This window comes from Elaeis guineensis, chromosome 5, assembly GCF_000442705.2.
Source record: "Elaeis guineensis isolate ETL-2024a chromosome 5, EG11, whole genome shotgun sequence".
Classification (NCBI taxonomy): domain Eukaryota; kingdom Viridiplantae; phylum Streptophyta; class Magnoliopsida; order Arecales; family Arecaceae; genus Elaeis; species Elaeis guineensis.
In genome coordinates this window covers 55,730,140-55,754,157 of record NC_025997.2, presented here as the reverse complement: position 1 = coordinate 55,754,157, position 24,018 = coordinate 55,730,140, and positions in this window count along the sequence as shown.

The window sequence follows — 24,018 nt, the reverse complement described above, 5'->3', positions numbered from 1 at the left end:
CTGAAAACTGAAGTCATACTCCATAAGTTTTAAGTCAGATTCTCAATAATCGAGTCACTGGTCCTTAGTATTTCTCAAATATCTAAGGATGTCCTACCAGTGATTCTAACCTGGATCTTACAATTCCACTCACTACCCTAGTGAGTATACCATATCCGATCTCATACAAGGTGTACATGATAGAACAAATTCTACTTTTAAACACTCTATGTATGTTGGACTGAAAAAATTTAAGCAGCCTCTTAGATCTATCTCTATAGATTTTCATCTCTAGAATAAGAGATGCTTTTCTCAAGTCCTTTATGGAGAACTATGATACTAGCGAAACCTTTATTCCCTGTAATGTAAGGAATGTCATTCTCGATTAAGAGAATTTCATTCATATACAAAATAAGAAATACACTCATAGAACTATTAACCCATTTGTATTTACAAGGTTCTTCTTCATTCTCAACAAAATCATGCATTTTGATCACTTATCAAAATGCACGTTCCAACTCTAAAATATTTAGCATTGCCATAAAAGAAAAATATCTCGTTATGATCAATACCATAATGTTGACAATATCCTTAGGCAACCAGATGAGCTTTGTAGGTCTCCACCTTCTTGTCAGTGCTCTCTGATCCTATTGAAGATCCACTTACACTCTATGGGCATTATCCCTTCGAGTGGATCAACGAGTATCCATACACCATTGACCATTATGGACTTCATTTCGAACTCTATGGCTCCAAGCCATTAATCGAAGTCGAACCTCTGCATGGCATCCATGTAGGTGATCAGATCCTTATTGTTCTCATCAAGTTCAATAGGATCACATCCTGGATCTAGATACCAAAGTATCTATCCGATGGATGCGGTACTTTACCAAATCTCCTTAATGGTGCCTCTACAACGGGTTCCGAGTTTGATCTGATCAAATCTAGTTCTATGGGTTCATCAGATTGTGTCGGTTCTTCTACCTATCGAACTTTATAAGTTCTACATTAAAGACATCAGTACCTTCATCAAGGTACTCTTTTTCTGAAAAGAATGCCGAACAACTCTTATTCTTTAGCATGATAGAAGTTATATTCCATAGATTCTTTGGTTATCCTACAAAATAATTTGTATAAGATCGAAATCCAAGCTAATCGGTCTGCAAATGCTTGACATAAAACAAACACTTCCAAACCCCAAGGTAAGAAAGTATCGGCTTATGCCTACTCCATATCTCATATGAAGTCTTTGTAACTGATTAATTTGAAATTCAGTTCAGAACATAACAAGCAGTCTTAAGAGCATAACCCTAAAAGGAGACTGACAAACTTATAAACCCCATCATGGATCAAACTATGTCTAACAAAGTCAATTCTAATAAGAGAGAATCCTATTCTCTTCTAGATATGTCAAAACTTACTTGAAATGCATTCTCCTCTTTGGTCTGACCGAAGAATTTTAATGCTTTTTCAAGTTAATTTCTCTACCTTATTATGGACTTATTTGAATATTTCAAATAATCTAAATTTATGATAAATATGTTTGTAGTTCCAATACATCAGTACATATCAGATTCAGAATATCATTGGCTCATTCATCTTTTTCAGCAAAAGGTGACTTGATCATCTTACTAAGGAGATAGGATTGACAGGTTGACAATGATTCACAATCATTGACCTCAAGAATTATCTCCTTTTGATCCTATTCTTATTTATATGATCGAGCCTAAATTACCAAAGATAGACTTTTATGACATTATCTACTTTAAGGAGTTTGTTTGATTATGTACAATACATTAACAGGCTATGACTATTCATAAATATCATTTCTTAATTGTCCACATAATTTTGACATCATTCATAATGAAAACACAAAAATCATTAGACAATAATGATAATCACTAAAATGATATTGTTAGAATTGAAAATAAGCTCAAGAATTCTAAAAACTAGGACTGGAACATAACTTCCAACTCTAATGTTCAGAAATCTCTTGCGGTTTTCCATCTTTCTACTAATCTAAAGTCGTTGTAACAATTTGTATGAACTTTTGATATCCAATATCTAGGTAGTAGTGTCATAGATAGAGAAATCACAAGGTGTTATCATATAAGTACCTTGTCTAGCAACTCTTTGCTGATTTTTCTTTCTTTACCTGTTCGAATCAAGAAACTCTGCCAGACCAGGTTAACCTTAGACTCTTTTGTCAGTTCGTACTCATTAGCCCAAGAACGACTCTTTTACACCTTCTTTTTCTTTTCTTTCTCAAAGATTATTGCCCACCAAAGATACATCTTCAGAGGTGCAAAAAAACTCCTTCAATATTTGAAAGATTTCCTCCCACTGAGCATCAACAAATTTACAACTAAATTCATGTTCTTTGCTACTCTCAATAACACCACACGGTGATATGATCATTTGGCCACTTTTGATAAGTATCTTTGATCGCATCACGTGGGTTGGATGTGGAAACTTCAGGTGCTAGATCTATAATCATATGTAGGATCTATTCGTGCTTTAGAACTATTCGTAACTTCTGATACCAATTATCGAAGTTGGATCCTATAAATCAGTTACTGTCAAACAGTGAATGGAGCAACGTACATCTAGCCATAACTGAAAGAAAAATATAAGATCTCTATATTTATGAATTGATTGAGCCTAAAAATTTGGACTTTAGTCTAAAAGTTCTCCCACTATTTTAGTCAAATTGGTAGCCTCTACTTCCAATCTGAGAAATTATCTTAATTTCTTAGTGGGTACTAAAATCTATATAGACTGCATACAAGCTTGAGGATGGCTCGATTAACCCATATGCATCTATGGGTAGGTTCTATTATTTTTTTAAATAATTTTTAATAATTAATTTTGTCCTAGATTTTATTTTAGTAGGCGATGGACCACCACTGAAAGTTTCAATTAGGTCAAACCATTAACATAAATGTTATAGCCCAAACCCGTTTCAGCCCAGTAGATTAAAGCCCAAAACGAAAAAAAAAAAAGGGGAATTCAAAATCGGGAAGAAGACTCCCGATGGGAGTCTCCTTCTCCGACGAAATTCGGGCGGAATCAGGACTCCTAGGACCCCTCGGAGTCCTAGGGTCCTCTATAAGTAGACCCCTCCCCCTTGAGACCGAAGAACGGCCTCCTCCTTCTCTCTTTCTCTCCAATTTTCCCGAAGAAGAGCAGCAGGCACAGTTGGGTTTCTCGCCGTGTTTTCTCTCCGACGAGGTCCCAAGAGGCCGAGGTAAGTTCTTCTCCTTTTCCCCTCTTCCTTCCTCTTTCCCCCGTGCGTTGTGCGCGGTGGCCGATGATGAACGTCGCCGATTTTTGGGTCGGGAAAGACCCCTATTTTTGGGCTTACTTTCCATGAATCTCCGACGCCAGCGATCGGATTTGATCGCCGGCCATGTTTCCTCCGTGACCGGAGGAGATGGCTCCATCGGCCGCCGGCCTCCGCCATGGCAGCCGCGGCCCGAACGGCCGTTCAAAGCTTGAGGACCAAGAGTCCTCTGTTCCAGCGCAGGAAGAAGAAGAAGAAGAAGAAAAAGAAGAAAAGAAAAAAAAAGAAGAAAAGGAAAAGAAAAAAAAAAGAAAAAAAAAAGAAAAGAAGGGGTGGAGAGAGAGAAACTCTCTCTCTCTCTAGATTTTAGGATTTATGAAATTAATTAAAAAAAAAAATAAGGATGTCCATGGATTAATTCGAAAACCTGGATGCTGTCGACGAATTGATCCTCGTGGGAATATTAGATTTTAATAATTTAGTTATTTTTAATTCGATGAAATTTTGATTTAAAATATGATATTTGACATATCAGGTTCAGAGAAGGATTTTCGAGACCCTTAGAATTTCTAGTTTGGATTTTCTTTTGAGGTAAGTAGTGTTTACTTTTACTGAATTTATCTGATAAATTATGAATTAAATAAATTTATGCATGCTTGCGATTAAAATTATTTATTGAAATAATTGTTGAAAATTATTTATGATGAAAGTTAATTGTAGAAAATTATTTATGATTGAAGTTATTTATTGAGCAATTATTATGATGATATATGATCTCAAAGAATGTTATAATTGATTTGACTCGAATATCAATTAATTTTATTATTCTTGAAAATAATATATGAATTGGAAGATAATATAAAATTGACAACCTGACTGTGTTGAGGACCCCACCAATGGGGGCATATACGTTGGCAATTGACTGTCCTGAGGATTTATGTCGCCAGTGAGACCAGCGACATGTCGCCAGATAGACCAGCGACAAAACCGCCAGTTAGACCAGCGGTTCCAAAGGACTTGGCTGCCAGATGATTCGTAGCCCACCGCAAGCAGATACGCGGTATTATGACCCTGCCACAGGGATAATGTGGTCATAGTCATGGTTGGTAAGAAGAATTTAAGAAATTGATGAATTTAAGAAGAAAGGCATAATTAGAAATTATGATGAATTGACTTTTATATATGATTGATAGTATGATTATGAATTCATGAAATTACATATTGATTTGTTATGCATAGTATTATTTGCCTGATTATTCGGTTAAAGGTATACATTGCTTACTGGGCTATTTAGCTCATGATAAGTTTTATGTTTTTCTTACAGATTCGAAAAATTAGCATGATGCGGGTTTTCGGTTGGGAGAGCGATTAGAGATGGAGTTAACTCATTGATTTAGGATTCTCTCAGAATTGATTCAAGACCTTTAGTTTTGTTTTTAGTATTGACTTTGTCAGACAGTTACTTTCTTTTGAACACTTAGTTTTGATTTGTTATTTGAACCAAGGTTTGATTATTGAATAAAAAAAAATTTATTTAACTATTTGTAAAGATATCATGATGAGATGCCTTGCATGCTTATGGGAAAAGTATTCTATAAGTATGCGGCAGTTGCCATGACCCTCGATTCACAATCTCGGGTTGGGGGCGTGACAATTAATATGGTATCAGAGCATAAGTAGATAGATAGAGACATGTAGAATAAAGTGAGTGATGGGTAGACATTAGGAAATTGAAAGGTTAAGTTATGATAATTATGATTTGACTTGTCACAAGTTATAACCTTATTAAGGATAAGTTATTATCTCAAATCTAACATAGGTCAATATGCCTCCACGACGAGTGAGGAATACTCAAGGAACGGTAGGAGGGACATCAAATCCACTTGGCGATAATACTCCCCAATTAAACAGCGGTACAACTCAGCAGGAGGGAATCCATGATCCTACCAAAAATACTCCGACAGCACAGGAGCCGAACATGACTCAACTAATGCAAACTCTGATCGGAGTAGTTCAAAAACAACAATAGTTACTTCAACAACAACATGCACAGCCACATCAGTATTTTCCACCGGCACCTGGACATGGAGAACATCCGATGCAGAGAAACAATATCGTCGAATTTAAGAAGCTAGCTCCTCCAGCCTTCAAAGGGACCATCGAGCCACAAGAAGCAGATAACTGGATTATGGAAATGGAGAAGGCCTTCGCCGTGCAAGAATGCCAAGATGAAGAGAAGATCCGCTATACAGCATATCTGTTACAAGATGAGGCATACAACTGGTGGCGTATACTGGAACAAAAATATGAGCACGATGGGATACCACTCACTTGGGAGAGATTTCAAGATGAATTCTTTGACAAGTATTTTCCCCGAAGTGTCAGAATACAGAAAGAACAGGAGTTCATTCACCTGAGACAGGGTAACAGATCCGTTGCAGAATATGAAGCCAAATTCACAGAGTTAGCCAAATTTGTTCCGAGACTAGTTGAGATTGAGCAAGACAGAGTACACAAATTTGAAATGAGACTGAAGACAGAAATCAGGAGACAGGTTGTACCCTATGAGCTAACTACCTATGCCTCAGTTGTGAACAAAGCTCTAATAATTGAGAGAGAAGCTAATGAAGCTCATGTGGAGCGTGAACAGAATCAGAAGAAGAGAAATAGGTTTAGTGGAACTCAAGGATGAAATCAGAACAATAAGGTTCCAGCAAAGAAGCCAGCAACTGATAAGAATCGTGAGAATGAGGCAGCTAGATGTTCGAGATGCGGCTGAAGAGAGCATGAGACTTCTAATTGCCCATGGAATACTGGTTCGTATTTTAGATGTGGCCAGAAAGGACACAAGATTGCAGATTGCCCCTAGATGGACGAAAATAGATCAACACAAGCAAAGGACGGAAGTCAAAGGCCAAAAACTCAAGGAAGAATCTATGCCCTCACACAACAAGATGCTTAGGCCTCCAATGCTGTGGTGACAGGTACCATTCCTGTATCTGGTATTCATGCTTCAGTTTTGTTTGATTCTGGTGCTACACACTCCTTTATATCCACTACTTTTATTAGATAGCATGATATAGGTTGTGAACCCATGAAAACCAAATTATATGTTGAGACACCAGTAGGTGGTATTTTGAGTACCGAAAGTGTGTGCAAATCCCGTAGTATTAAGATAGGAGAAAGAGAATTACCAGCAGATTTGGTGGTCCTGGATATGCATGATTTTGATATCATTCTAGGAATGGATTGGCTGGCTATATATCATGCCTCTGTGGATTGTCATGGAAAGAGAGTGAATTTTCACATACCGGGAGAATTAACTTTTAGTTTTGATGGAAGTACAGGAACCACCCCTCCACGTATTATTTCACCTGAACAAGCTAGACAGATGATAAGAAAGGGATGTAGAGGTTACCTAGTATTAATAAAGAATAAAGAACATGATGAATTAAAGTTACAGGATATTCCTATCGTAAATAAATTTTTGGATGTATTCATTGATGATTTAGTCGGACTACCCCCAGATAGAGAACTTGAATTTACTATTGAGTTGGCACCTAATACCAATCCGATTTCTAAAGCTCCTTACAGAATGACCCCTATGGAATTAAAGGAGTTAAAAGATCAATTACAAGATTTATTGGATAAAGGTTTTATAAGGCCTAGTGTATCTCCTTGGGGAGTTCCAGTCTTATTTATGAAGAAGAAAGATGGTAGTATGAGACTCTGTATCGACTATAGAGAGTTGAATAAAAATACTATCAGAAATAAGTATCCTCTACCTCGAATTGGTGATTTGTTTGATCAGTTACAAGGTGCACAAGTCTTTTCTAAAATTGATCTTCGTTCAGGGTATCATCAGTTAAAAATTAAAACAGAGGACATACCGAAGACGGCATTTAGAACTCGTTATGGACATTATGAATTTTTAGTGATGCCTTTTGGGTTAACCAATGCTCCAGCAGCCTTTATGGATTTAATGAACAGAATATTCAGATCTTATCTTGATAAATTTGTTGTCGTATTTATTGATGATATCTTGATATATTCAAGAAGTAAATTGGAGCATGAAGAGCATTTACGGTGTGTACTACAAATATTGAGGAAAGAAAAACTTTATGCCAAATTTAAGAAGTGTGAATTTTGGTTGGACAAAATAGCCTTTTTAGGATACATCATATCTAAAGATGGAATTTCTGTGGATCCAGCAAAAGTGGAAGCTGTGATGCAGTGGAACAGACCTACAAATATTTTTGAGATTCGAAGTTTTCTGGGAATGGCAGGGTATTATAGACGATTTGTAGAAGGATTTTCCCGCATAGCTGCACCTTTGACTCGTCTTACTCAAAAAGAGATTAAATTTGAGTGGTCTGAAGTTTGTGAACAGAGTTTTCAAGAATTAAAACAACGATTAGTGTCAGCCCCTATCCTTACTATACCAACAGGAGATGAAGGTTTCATAATTTATAGTGATACATCTAAAAAGGGACTCGGATATGTATTGATGCAACATGGTAAGGTAGTAGCCTATGCCTCAAGACAACTGAAACCATATGAACAAAATTATCCGACACATGATTTGGAATTAGCTGCAGTGATTTTTGCCCTAAAAATTTGGAGACATCACTTATACGGTGTGCAGTGCGAAGTGTTTACTGATCATAAGAGTTTGAAGTATATTTTTATACAGAAAGAATTAAACATGAGACAGAGAAGGTGGTTAGAACTATTAAAGGATTATGATTTAACAATCAATTATCATCCGAGAAAAGCTAATGTTGTTGCTGATGCCCTTAGTAGGAAATCTGTGGGAAATATGGCAGTTTTAATCACACACCAAAGTCAATTGTTAAAGGATATAAGAAAACTGGAATTAGACATCCGAATATATGACTCAACAGTACGGTTAGCCAACTTGAGGGTTCAGCCAACACTCATAGAAAGAATTACAGTTGCCCAGAATAATGATCCACAACTAATGAAAATAAGAGATTCAGTGGAAGCTGGTGTTCAATCTGAATTCAAGATACATGAAGACGGTTCGTTAAGGTTCGACAACAGGATTTGCGTACCCAATGATTTAGCACTCAAGCATGAAATACTTCAGGAGGCACATCAGACCGGTTATACAGTTCATCCGGGAGGTACTAAGATGTATAGAGACTTAAAAGAAATGTACTGGTGGAATAATATGAAGAGAGAGATCGCTCAATTCGTGGCTCAATGTTTGGAGTGTCAACAAGTTAAAGCTGAACATCAGAGACCGGCGGGACTACTTCAACCTCTTGATATTCCAGTTTGAAAGTGGGAACATATCACTATGGATTTTGTAACTGGACTACCGAAGACTCCCAGTAAAAATGATGCAGCCTGGGTGATTGTGGACCGATTGACAAAGTCTGCACACTTTCTTCCAATTAGAGTTGTATTTACTTTGGAAAGACTAGCAAAGTTATATATGAAAGAAATTGTAAGGTTACATGGAATTTCAGTGACCATCGTATTGGATCGAGACACCAGATTTGTATCACAGTTTTGGAAGAGCTTACACAAGGCATTAGGAACAAAATTGAACTTCAGTACAGCTTTTCATCCACAGACTGATGGTCAGTCAGAGAGAACTATTCAGATCTTAGAAGATATGTTGAGAACCAGTATTTTGGATATGAAAAGTTCATGGGATGAGCATCTACCTTTGATTGAGTTCGCTTACAATAACAATTATCAGGCTAGCATTGGTATGGCACCTTACGAAGCTTTATATGGTAGAAGATGTCGATCACCGATTCACTGGGATGATGTCGGTGAGCGAAGAATTTTGGGTCCTGAACTTGTTCAACAAGCAGTCGAGAAGATTCAATTAATTAAAGAATGACTTCGGACAGCACAAAGCAGACAGAAAAGTTATGCAGACAACAGGAGACAAAAATTAAAATTTCAAGTCGGTGACCATGTATTTCTCAAAGTATCTCCTTCAAAAGGAATCTCAAGATTTGGCATTCATGGCAAATTGAATCCCAGATATGTGGGTCCATTTGAGATTTTGGAAAGAATTGGTGAGGTGGCTTATCGACTTGCCTTACCCCCTTCACTTGTAGGAGTACATAATGTTTTTCATGTTTCTATGTTAAAGAAATATTTACCAGATCCAAGTCACATCGTGAAACTTGAACCAGTACAAGCCAGGAAGGATCTAACATATGAAGAATACCCGATACGGATCGTAGACCGTAAAGAACAGGTGCTGAGACGTTGCAACATTCCTTATGTCAAGGTACAGTGGAGTCGACATTCAGAAAGAGAAGCTACTTGGGAGCTAGAGGAAGAAATGAAGCAAAAATATCCCCAGCTCTTCGAGACTACAGGTATGAAAAATTTCAAGGATGAAATTTCTTTTTAGGGGTGAAGAATGTTATAGCCCAAACCCGTTTCAGCCCAGCAGATTAAAGCCCAAAACGAAAAAAAAAAAAAAATAGGGGAATTCAAAATCGGGAAGAAGACTCCCTCGGGAGTCTCCTTCTCCGACAAAATCCGGGTAGAATCAGGACTCCTAGGACCCCTCGGAGTCCTAGGGTCCTCTATAAGTAGACCCCTCCCCCTTGAGACCGAAGAACGGCCTCCTCCCTCTCTCTTTCTCTCTGATTTTCCCGAAGAAGAGCAGCGGGCACAGTTGGGTTTCTCGCCGTGTTTTCTCTCCGACGAGGTCCCAAGAGGCCGAGGTAAGTTCTTCTCTTTTTCCCCTCTTCCTTCCTCTTTCCCCCGTGCGTTGTGCGCGGTGGCCGATGATGGACGTCGCTGATTTTTAGGTCGGGAAAGACCCCTGTTTTTGGGCTTACTTTTCGTGAATCTCCGGCACCGGCGATCGGATTTGATCGCCGGCCATGTTTCCTCCGTGATCGAAGGAGATGGCTCCGTCGGCCGCCGGCCTCTGCCGTGGCAGCCGCGGCCCGAACGGCCGTTCAAAGCTTGAGGACCAAGAGTCCTCTGTTCCGGCGTAGGAAGAAGAAGAAGAAGAAGAAGAAGAAGAAAAAGAAGAAAAGAAAAAAAAAGAAGAAAAGGAAAAGAAAAAGAAGAAAAAGAAGAAAAGAAAAAAAAAAAGAAGAAAAGGAAAGAAAAAAAAAAAAAGAAAAGAAGGGGTGGAGAGAGAGAAACTCTCTCTCTCTCTCTAGATTTTAGGATTTATGGAATTAATTTTAAAAAAAAAAATAAGGATGTCCATGGATTAATTCGAAAACCTGGATGCTGTCGACGAATTGATCCTCATGGGGATATTAGATTTTAATAATTTAGTTATTTTTAATTCGATGAAATTTTGATTTAAAATATGATATTTGACATATCAGGTTCAGAGAAGGATTTTTGAGACCCTTAGAATTTTTAGTTTGGATTTTCTTTTGAGGTAAGTAGTGTTTACTTTTACTGAATTTATCTGATAAATTATGAATTAAATAAATTTATGCATGCTTGCGATTGAAATTATTTATTGAAATAATTGTTGAAAATTATTTATGATGAAAGTTAATTGTAGAAAATTATTTATGATTGAAGTTATTTGTTGAGCAATTATTATGATGATATATGATCTCAAAGAATGTTATAATTGATTTGACTCGAATATCAATTAATTTTATTATTCTTGAAAATAATATATGAATTGGAAGATAATATGAAATTGACAACCTGACTGTATTGAGGACCCCGCCAATGGGGGCATATACGTTGGCAATTGACTGTCCTGAGGATTTATGTCGCCAGTGAGACCAGCGACATGTCGCCAGATAGACCAGCGACAAAACCGCCAGTTAGACCAGCGGTTCCAAAGGACTTGGCTGCCAGATGATTCGCAGCCCACCGCAAGCAGATATGCGGTATTATGACCCTGCTACAGGGATAATGTGGTCATAGTCATGGTTGGTAAGAAGAATTTAAGAAATTGATGAATTTAAGAAGAAAGGCATAATTGGAAATTATGATGAATTGACTTTTATATATGATTGACAGTATGATTATGAATTCATGAAATTACATATTGATTTGTTATGCATAGTATTATTTGCCTGATTATTCAGTTAAAGGTATATACTGCTTACTGGGCTATTTAGCTCATGATAAGTTTTATGTTTTTCTTACAGATCCAGAAAATTAGCATGATGTGGGTTTTCGGTTGGGAGAGCGATTAGAGATGGAGTTAACTCATTGATTTAGGATTCTCTCAGAATTGATTCAAGACCTTTAGTTTTGTTTTTAGTATTGACTTTGTCAGACAGTTACTTTCTTTTGAACACTTAGTTTTGATTTGTTATTTGAACCAAGGTTTGATTATTGAATAAAGAAAAAATTTATTTAACTATTTGTAAAGATATCATGATGAGATGCCTTGCATGCTTATGGGAAAAGTATTCAATAAGTATGCGACGGTTGCCATGACCCTCGATTCACAATCTCGGGTTGGGGGCGTGACAATAAACCTACTCAGTATTTCTAACTAATGAATGATCAGACCCGAGGATGGATCGATCAATTCAACCATCATCAGATAGTACAATAGAGTCATCATATGATGAATAATAATTTCATCATTTTAAGAGAACTCTAGACGGATGGTGCCTACAATGTCAATCAAAAATAATGGACCCATTATCATTCATCTTAATGGAAGGCTATGATCTAGTTATCCCTATAACTAGCTCATTTTATGGACCTAATAATTTAGAAGATTTGATAATTAGTTTTCAGAAGAGATGAGAAGAGATCAACCAGTAAACCATAATCCTCTCACTAACTTCACCAAGTCATTGAATTGGATTAAGGTCATGCTGGTTGAACTGGTACCTAGATCAGTCACACTGATCAACCTTAATGGCATGGGTCAACTCGAATCACTTAGCGATCTAATCAAGACATAATTCATCAAATTGGCCAGATAAGTGAGATCGATGGGAGGGTCTGTTAAGCTTACCTTAGACACCATCGAAATAGTCATTTAAACCGCTCCCAATTAAAAACCACCAGTCAAAAAACCAAACTTACCTTAAACACTAATTGGTTCATTAGTTTCGATTTGACCAACCTAATAATTTGGGTTCAACTACTAAGCCACAATCAAGGTCCATTTGGTCTAATCAAAGATATGGACTTGACCATCTACAACTATTGTATTGGTTCTAAAAAAATCTTGATTTAATCTAATTCAATATTTGATTAGATTTAATCAATTTCTCTCATTAGTCCATTAACTTTTTAATTCTAACCTTAGATCTAACCTAATTAAAAGGATCTGATTTGAGCTAACCCATACCCCCATATTTTATGCGAATGACATTAGATCTTTAATTCATAATTTTAAATCTAATCAATTCTACACTTAATTCTTAATTAAGTTCAGCATCAATATGGGTTTAGGTTATGGTTTGAAATAATTTCAATCTTTCATTTTGTAAATAATTTACAATAAATGTTATGCAAAGATTTTCTATTCTGGAACTGGGTCGACTCAATCAATATTGAGCCAACTACACATAGAGACTGGATCGACTCAGTTCAAAATTGGGTCGGCTCAGTAATTATGTGAGCATGTTTCAGATCTAAAAAATCTTACATAACACTAAAATAAAATCAATCATAACACTTTTAGATCATATCTAAAGTTATTTTTGATTCGAGATTTTATTTTTTCATAATTAAAATAATTTTAATCACATAGATTAGATGTCTTACATTTCATACAACTTTGTATCACATAGTTGGAAATTATATCCTAAAGCCAATCATCTAGGTTGTAGATGACTGTGCTCCATACATATATATGAATTATAAAATGATAAATGTTATCTGACAAGATTCATCATAAGGAATATATCTTCCTACAAAGAACTCATATGTTATGATGAAGTCCTTAGAGCTACTTTCAAAATGATAAAGGAGGATTTATCATATGGTTCTTAAATATTGCTTATGATCAAATGATATAATTGTTACAAGGATGATAGTTGTATCGAGTATAGGTCATTGTGTGCCATATTAGTTGGTTGTCCTCTTAACCAAGACGTGTGGTGACACGGATATAGCATATGGGTGATATGTAGAAGTATATTTCACTGAGCGTGACCACTTTTGGAGTACTCTACTATCAAAGATTGCTCTGATGGGATATGGGTATAAGTGTCCCTCTGACCTGAGACTGCCTCAGTGACTTGCAAGCAACTCACTGTATTTTGATGTCGGACTATCCAAATTTTTAATTCAATGATGAAAAGTTTCTGGATACAGTCAAGTACTTATAAAATTTGAGTTTGAGTCAAGATGAGATTAACTGCTCCAAGTAAAATTGGAGATGATGCATCACTGTGTTTCAATTTAACAAAACTTTGGCTAAAGTAGTCCTAGTAAGGAGTCACAAGATTTTTAAGGTTGAGACACAATGTGGATCACTCTTCCTGGGTTGACAATTTAACCCAAAGTCATCCTTGAGTATCAAGTGTCAAAGGAATGAATTATACGGTAACTATATCCACATGGGTTCTAGAGTGTTGCTGGACATACATTCGGCCTTTCCAGACATTGGATCCCATTACTAGATGGTTACATCGATTAGTATAGAAATTATTCTTGTACTACCGGCTTAGATTCAAACCTATGGGGTCACACACATAGAAGTACCTCTCTGATCAAATGGCTGATCGATGATTATGAATTGTTAAAGGATTTAATTATCAATTTGATTGATGATTAATTCTATGCAAAGGTTGTAATAAATAATTTATTAATAGTTGATAAATTAGAGAAATAATTAATTAATAATATAATTATTAATTGATTTAATTTGATTGAGCAATGGAGATTAGATTAGATCTAATTGAATTGGATTCAATTAGATTGATTTTGGATTGATTGGATGCATCCCTATTGAATAATAGGGCTTGTTCCAATTGATCTCAGGGATACAAAATAAAATCTATGTTGAATAAGATTCAATTATTTTATATAAATTTTGATTGAATCAAATCCTATTGAATAATAGGCTTGATTGGATCAAGCCTTATTATAGCTTCTCTGATATCCATTAAGAATCAATCCCTGAATCAATAAGATTTTAATCTAACTAATTCCAAAATTGATTGGAGTCTAATGATTGGGTTAGGATCTAATTAGTTAGTTTGTTATAACTAATTCTTAAGTTAGTTGGATTGAATCCAAAAATTAGTTAGGATTTGATCAAGATCTTAAGTCCTATTTGGAATAGGACTTAACCAACTTGCAATCAACCCATGTGCTTATTTATTCCCATGCCTCCACCTCTCTTCAATAGAGAACTCACACCCCAAAAATAATGTGCACCCCCTCTCTTCCTTTCATGAGAAAAGAGGGCATCCCTTCTGCTCTTTCTTGTAGCCCAAAAAAGAAAAAAAGGGAGAAGGGGGGCGTCCAAGAGTTGGATGCCTCATATCTCATGCACCTTGTCTCTCCTCTTCTCCTCCCTTCTTGAAAGAATTTTTGTGAGAATTTTTTATTAATTTTTAAGCATCAAAGAGAAACTTCTCTGCTAGTTTTACAATAAAAAATTAGAGAATAAAAGTTCTTCTCAAAGAGAGAAAGATCAAAGAAGAAGAAGGATCTTCTTTCTTATGCGCAGTCTTGAAGAAGAAGAAGTTCTTCTTTCAAATTTTTTTTTTATTTTTTTTCAAGATAAAAATTAGATTAGATCTAAATTTTAATATAATTTTTTAGAAAAAAAATATCAAAAAAATTTGATTGGGCATTTGGGGTTCCCTAGAGTTCTAGATCAAGGAAGAAGAAGGGTCTTCTTTCTGGGGCGCAGCCTTGAAAAAAGAGTTCTTCTTTTAGATTTTTTTTTATTTTTTTAAGATAAAAATTAAATTAGATCTAATTTTTAACAAAATAATTTAGAGAAGAAATACCAAAAAAATTTGGTTGGGCATAAGGGGCTTCCTGGAGTTCTAGATCAAGGAGAAAAAGAGAGAAGAAGAGAGAAGAACGGTTCTTCTCTTGGGTCTCTCCTTTGGATTCTTCTAGAGCTCAAGATCTCCTATGATTTTTAGTATCAAAAATAAGATTAGATCTGATTTTTATCATAAAAATTAGAGAAGAAAAGTTCTTCTTAAGGGAATAAAAGCAAGAGAGAAAGGTTTTCTCTTATGCATGAAAAAATTGAGAAGAAAGGGTTCTTCTCTTGATCTCTATTGTTGAGATCAGATGCATGGATCCAGAAAAAAAAAGAGAGGATCTCCTTATTCTTCATCATCATCATGTTCCTCTTAGATCAACCAAAAGATGGTATCTTTGCGAGCTAGCACTCCCAAGGAGATCGATCAGCACAAGGACTTCGTGTGGATACCCGTAGAGGTTGGATGTGTGTGCGGCTATCAAGCATCATGAAGAACCATCTACCATGGATTTTGGATATGGTGATCTACTATCCATGCTCAGATATAAAATTTTAAATTCAATTAATTTTTAAATATGATCTAAATATAAATTAGATTAGATATGTTCTATACTTATTGAATTTTAGATTTCAGATGTGTATACATGCATATTAGTTTATGTCATAGATCCTATATGATGATTTTAATTTTATCTATGCATACATTGTAGATTAAATTATTTAATCTATATATATTCTATCATAAAATTTTAAAAATACATACACATCACCCACCATGCTTCCCTTCAAATGGTATCAGAGTCAAGTTCGTTGTGACATGAACATATATACATGTAGAGTAAAAATTTGAATTTAGTAATGCATGAGATATATTATGATCTGATTTTAGATATGATCTAATATAAAAGTTAGATCTAATATAATTTAGATTAGATCTATATTTTTATATATATGATATGTGAATTAGATTAGATATTCTGAGTAGCAAAGTACTCGGATTGGGTAATCACTAGGCCATCCGGTCATAGGAGTAAGTAGGGTTACATGGCCCTCTCTTCCCATTCAATGGAGTACTCTTCATGGCATGTAGGGGTGCCATTGTAAGGTCTCATGAAGAAGAAAACAAAAAGAGAAAACATACTTTTCTGCAAAACTCTAGATGTTGAAATCCTAGGATTTGTTGTATATGATACAAAGCATGAATTGTATGAAAAGTAAAACATCTAATCTATATGATTAAAATTATTTTAATCATAAAAATAAAATTTGAAATCATAAAATATTTAGATATGATCTAAAGTTTGTTATGATTGATTTTATTTCAATTTATGTGAGAATTTTTAGATCTGAAACTACATGATACTTGTTGGCACGTCAACTGAGCCGACTAGTTTTGAACTGAGCCTACCTAATCCTCTAGTTTAATCGATTCAATGCTGACTGATCTGACCCAATTGACTCAGGCTGAATAGTAATGGTTATTATTCATGATCAGTTAGTCGATCGAGTATCAGACTTAGTCGATGTACTGAAGTGAGCCAACTTAGTTTAGAGGTGAGCTGACCTAGTTTTCAGATCAAAAATTTTGCATAAAATTGATGTAAAATTATTTTATAAAATTAAAATAGTTTCAATTAATAACTTTAACCCATATTAATGCTATACTTAATTAAGAATTAATAAATATATTTTAGATTTAGAATTGTTATTAAAGATCTAATGACATTGCATAAAACATGGGGCATGGGTTAGCTAAAATCAGGTCCTTTTAATTGAGTTAGACCTAAGGTTAGAATCAAAGATCTAATGGACTAAAAAGAGTAGTTGATCAAATCTAACCAATAGTTAATTTAAATTAGATCAAGGATACTCTAGATCAAACACAATAGTTGTAGTTGATCGAGTCTATATCTTTGATTAAACCAAATAGATCTTGATTTGGGCTCAATGGTTGAGCCCAAGTTATTGGGCTAATTAGATCGCTAGGTGACTTAAGTTGACCTATGTCATTAAGGTTAATCAGTATGACTGATTTAGGTGCCTTAGATCGACTTGTCGATTGGACCGACTTATCTCTAGTCCTTCTCATGACTTGGTGAAGTCAGTGGGAGAATTTATGATGCATTGGTTGTATCAGCTAGTCACTAATCTTTTTTTTTTATGACTTGATGAAGTCAATGGGATGATTTATGACTGCAGATCAATTGATATTTTATAAAATAAATTAAATAAATCTTCTAAATTATTAGATCTAAAAAATGAGCTAGTTATGGGGATAACTAGATCATAGCCTCCCATTAAGGTGCACAATAATGAGTCCAATATTTTAAATAGGCATTGGAGGCACCACACGCCTGGTGTCTATTACGTATTAAAATTATCATTCATTATATGATCATCTTATTATACCTTCAGATCAATATTTAGGTTAGCAGAGCCACACTCTGGCTTGGACATCTGTTTGTTGGAGGTACTTGATATTATCATGTTAATAGTTGGACCTAATCAGAATTTTCAGTAAAAGTACCACACGCCTACTGAAGGGATGCCTGAGACAAAATCTGATTGCTAATAATTATTTATAGAAATAATTGATTATGAATCTACTCATGGATGCACTAGGGTTAGCCGAGCCATACTCGGGCCTGAATGCAGTCTGTGTGGATTCTAGTACCTGCTAAGAAATTAAAGTAATTTCTCAGATTAGAGGTAGAGGCTACCAATTCATATAAAATAGTGAAAGAATCTTTAGACTAAAGTCTAAGTCTTTAGGCTTAAAATAGTTCATATACTAATAGGTCAATTGTTCTCTTTTCAGAAATGGCTAGAATATTATCGCTCTGTTTATTGTTAGACAGTGACAACATTATCAAACCTAACTTCGATAGTCAGTATCGAAAGTTGAATATAATTTTTGAGTGAATTGATCAAAAAAGTTTTAGACTAACTCAATAGGCTTAAAAGAGAAATTAGCAAATGGTTGCTGGTCAAGATAGTTATATGATAACTCCTTGAAGTTTCTCTATTGATAAAACTACTATCAGGATATAGGATACCAACAGTATAAGTCATATTTATAAATACTTGTAAAAGACTTCAGGATAGTAAAAGATTTAAAAATGATAAGAGACTTCTGAATGTAAGACATAAAAGTTTGTTCCAGTCTTAACATTAGGAATCGTTGAACTTATTTTCAATCCTGACCATATCATTTAAGTGATTGTCACTATTGTCCAATCTTATTAATAGTGTCAATAAGTATGATTATTATGATATCATTATGAATGATACTGCAATAATATGTGGATAATTAAAAATGACATAAACTTAGTACCATAGCTTGTTAGTGTAAAGTACACATCTAACTAGCACCCTAGATTAGACAATGTCATTGAAGCCTACTTTTGGCATAGTTGACTTATTCATCTTTTATTGAAAAGGATGAATGAGCCAGTGATGTTCTGAGTTTGATACATATTGATGTATTTGCACTCATAAACATAAGTGCCAGAAGAGAGCTTTACTACATTAAAATTTTTGATGACCTATCTTGACATGGGTGCATTTTGCTTATGAAGTATAAATCCGAATCGATTGAAATATTCAAACGATTCCGTAATGAGGTAAAAAATAAACTACAAAAAGTATTATAACTCATCAGTTAGACTGATGAAGTAAATATCTTTACAACAAATTTTGACATATCTTGAAGAGAATTAGATTCTCTCTCAATGGGCCTCTCCTAGGACACCACTGTTCGAAAAGAGGAATTGAACTTTGTTAGATATAGTTTGATCCACTGTGTGTTTGCTAGTCAGTCGGAGGTTATGCTTTAGAGACTACTTGATATGTGCTCAAGAACGTTTCGAGCAAATCGATCACCAAAACTCCATATGAGATAAGGACTTAGATAATTCGATACTCACTTACCTTAGGTTTGGGGTGTCAAACTTACATGAAATATTCACAAACGAATTAGTTTGGATCTTGGTTTGATAAATATTATATTAGGAATCTTTCTTCTACCTTCTTGATGGACATGAGATGTTCATGAATCTTAAGGTATTCTTTTTAGAAAAGAAATTTCTTGGTGAAGGAACTGATGCTGTTAAGACGAAGCTTGGTGAAACTTGATAGGTAGAGGAACCAATTCTGACACAAACTAACAGAATCAGAGTTGATTAGATCAAATTCAGAGCCCGATGTAAAAGTATCTTTGAGTAGATATGGTAGAGTATCATATCAGCCGAATAGATACTTCAATTTTTAGATTTGGGTTGGAGATTTGATCTCTCATACGGATGCTATACAGGGATCTAATTTTGAGAATTAGCTTGGAGCCATTAAATCTGTAATGAAGTCTATTAAGATCGATGATGTATGGATATTCGTTGATTCACCTAAAGGGGTAAGATCCATAGGGTGTGAGTGGATTTTAGATGGATAAGAGGTACAGATAGAAAGGTGGAGATCTATTAATTCTGTCCGATTGCCAAATGATTTCATCAAAGTTATAATGTTGACTATGATGAAATATTTTTCTTGCGGCAATCCTCAAGTCCATTCGAATTAAATTAAACTTTTCGGAGTTGGAATATACATTTTGAACGTATGGCTTCATTAAGAATGAAGAAGAATCTTGTATGTACAAATGGACTGATAGTTCTGTAAAAGTATTCTTTGTATTGTTTGGATGAAATTCTTTTAATCGAAAATGACATCCCTACATTACAGAGAATAAAAGCTTGGTTGTCATCTTTATTCTCTATAAAGGTTTAGAAGATTATTAGAACCATCCTTAAGTATTTATGAAATACTAAGGATAATGGCTCATTTATAGAGAGTCTAACTTAAAACTTATGAAATATTAATTTCAGTTTCTAGTCAGATCTAAATGACAAAGTTGTGTCAGATTATGTTTTTATCCTAAAAAGATAAGCGACATGCTGGAAAGGTTCTATGCAATATTCAGTAGCTAGTTTTATTAGCAATATGGAGTTCTTTGCAGTATTTGATGTTGATAAAGAAGTTGTTTGATCATGGAAGTTCTTTAGTAAGGTTGGAGTGGCACCCTCCATCGATGGTCCAGTCCTTCTGTATTGACAGCAGTACTAGAACCATAGCTTAAACTGAAGAACCGATGTTCCATCTATGAACCAAACACTTTCTATATTGTAATCACCTTGTTTGATAAGATCGAAATAAAGTCAATCTTAGGAAGATCGATGGAAAGGAAAACTTGATCGATCCATTGACTAGAGCACTCAAATTTAAAGAGTTCAATGATTACAAGCAGAAGATGGGTATTTGATACCAATTTGATTGGCTTAAGTCTAAGTGAGAGTTGTTGGACATTATGTCCTAAAGCCAATCATCTAGGTTGTAGATGATTGTGCTCCATATATATATATGAATTATAAAATGATAAATATTATCTGACAAGATTCATCATAAGGAATATATCTTCTTAAAAAGAACTCATATGTTATGATGAAGTCCTTAAAGCTACTTCCAAAATGATAAAAGAAGATTTATCGTGTAGTTCTTAAATCTTGCTCACGACCAAATGGTACAATTATTACAAGGATGATAATTGTATCGAGTGTAGATCGTTGTATGCCATATTGGTTGATTGTTCTCCTAACCCAGACGTATAGTGATACGAGTATGGCATACAGGTGATATGTAGGAGTATATTTCACTAAGCGTGACCACTTTCGGAGTGCTCTACTGTCAAGAGTTGTTCTGATGGGATATAAGTATAAGTGTCCCTCTGATCTGAGACTGCCTCGGTGACTTACAAGTAACTCACTGTACTTTGGTGCTGGACTATCTGAATTTTTAATTCAATGATGGAAAGTTTTTAGGTACAGTCAAGTACTTATAAAGTCTGAGTATGAGTCAAGATGGGATTGATTGCTCCAAGTAAAATCGGAGATGATGCATCATTATGTTTCAATTTAGTAAAACTTTGGCCAAAGTAGTTTTAGTGAGGAGTCACAAAAATTTTAAGGTTGAGACACAATATGGACCACTCTTTCTGGATTGACAGTTTAACCCAAAGTCGTTATTGAGCATCAAGTGTCAAAGGAATGAATTATACGGTAACTATATCCACATGGATTCTAGAGTATTACTGGGCATACATTCAGTCTATCTGAATATCAGATCCCAATGCTGGATGGTTACATCGATTAGTACAGAAATTGTTCTTGTGCTATCGGCTTAAGTTCAAACCTATGGGATCACACACATAGAAGTACCTGTTTGATTAAATAGCTGATCGACGATTAAAAATTGTTGAAGGGTTTACTTATCAATTTGATTGATGATTAATCCTATACAAAGGTTATAATAAATAATTTACTAATGATTGGTAAATTAAAAAAATAATTAATTAATAATATGATTATTAATTGGTTCAATTTGATTGAGAAATAGAGATTGGATTAGATCTAATTGAATTGGATTCAATTAGATTAGTTTTGGATTGATTGGATGCATCCCTATTGAATAATAGGACTTGTTCCAATTAATCTCAGGGATGCAAATTAAAATCTATGTTGAATAAGATTCAATTATTTTATATAAGTTTTGATTGGATCAAACTTTATTGGATAATAAGCTTGATTGGATCAAGCCCTATTATCAAATAGCTTCCCTGATATCCATCAAAAATCAATTTCTAGATCAATGGTGTTTTAATCTAACTAATTTCAAAATTGATTGGAGTCTAATAATTGGGCTAGGATCCAATTAGTTAGTTTGTTAGAACTAATTTCTAAGTTAGTTAGGATTGGATCCAAAAATTTGTTCGGATTTGACCAAGATCTTGAGTCCTATTTGGAATAGGACTTAACCAACTTGGACTCAACCCATGTGCTTATTTATTCCCATGCCTCCACCTCTCTTCAATGAAGAACTCATGCCCCAAAAATAATGTGTGCCCCCTCTCTTCCTTCCATGAGAAAAGAGGGCATCGCTTCTCTTTCTTGTCGCCCAAAAAAAAAAAAGAAGAAGGGGGCATCCAAAAGTTGGATGCCCCATATCTCATGCACCTTATCTCTCCTCTTCTCCTCTTTTCTTGAAATGATTTTTGTAAGAGTTTGTTGTTAGTTTTTAGGCATCAAAGAGAGGCTTCTCTGCTTGTTTCACAGTAAAAAATTGGAGAAGAAAAGTTCTTCTCAAAGAGAGAAAGATCAAAGAAGAAGAAGTGTCTTCTTTTTTATGCGCAGCCTTGAAGAAGAAGAAGTTTTTCTTTTAAATTTTTTTTATTTTTTTTAAGATAAAAATTAGATTAGATTTAATTTTTAATATAAAAATTTAGAGAAAAAATATCAAAAAAATCTGATTGGGCATTTGAGGCTCCCTAGAGTTCTAGATCAAGGAAGAAGAAGGGTCTTCTTTCTTGTGTGCAGCTTTGAAGAAGGAGTTCTTTTTCTAGATTTTTTTTATTTTTTTAAGATAAAAATTAGATTAGATCTAATTTTTAATATAAAAATTTAGAGAAAAAAAATCAAAAGAATCTGGTTGGACATAAGGGGCTTCCTGGAGTTCTAGATCAAGGAGAAAAAGGGAGAAGAAGAGAGAAGAATGGTTCTTCTCTTGGGTCTCTCCTTTGGATTCTTCTAAGGCTTAATATTTTCTATAATTTTTATTATGAAAAATTAGATTAGATCTAATTTTCATCATGAAAAATCAGAGAAAAAAAGTTCTTCTTAAGGGCGTGAAAGTAAGAGAGAAAGATTCTCTCTTATGCGTGAAAAAATTGAGAAGAATGAGTTCTTCTCTTGACTCTATTGTAGAGATTAGATACATGGATCCAGAAAGAAAAGGAGAGAGTCTCCTTATTCTTCATCTTTATCATGTTCCTCTTAGATCAGTCAAAGGATGGTGTCTTCATGAGCTAGCACTCCCGAGGAGATCGATCAGCACAAAGACTTCGTGTGGATATTTGTAGAGGTCGGATGCGTGTGCGACTGCTAAGCATCATGAAGAACCATCTACTATGAATTTTGGATGTGGTGATCTGCTATCCATGCTCAGGTATGATATTTTGAATTCAATTAATATTTAGATATGATCTAAATATAAATTATATATATTCTATACTTACTGAATTTTAGATTTCAGATGTGTATACATGCATATTAGTTTATGTCATAGATCCTGTATGGTGATTTTGATTTGATCTATGCATGTATTGTAGATTAAATTATTTAAACTATGAATGTTCTACTACAAAATTTTGAAAATGCATGCACATCACCGACTACATTTTCCTTCACAACAAACCTATGGTTTCAAAATCTAAGATTTTGCAAAAAAGTAAGTTCTTCTTTTCGTGTTCTTCTTTATGGGATCTAATCATATAGCACCCCTATACACCATAAGAGCACCCCATAGAATGGAAAGAGAGGGCTTTTAAACCCTTCTTCCTCCTATGATTGGATGGCCTGGTGATCAACCCAATCCAAATACTTGCTAATCAGATCATCTAATCTAATCACATATCATATATATATGAATTTAGATCTCATCTAAATTATATCAGATCTGATTACAATCTTAGATCACATCTAAATCAGATCATAAACATCACATGCATGATATAAAATTAAATTTTATCAACGATTAGCATAAACTAGGACAACCTTTTCATTGTAAGGGATATATCCTATAACAGGACAATCTTATATCAGTTTGTGTGATCAACCATTAATTAAATTTAGATCTAAAATATCATATATCAGATCTAAATAAAATTAAATTATAGATTTAATATGCACATATAACATATCATAACGAACCTAGGCTCTGATACCACTGTTGGGAAGCGTAGGCGATT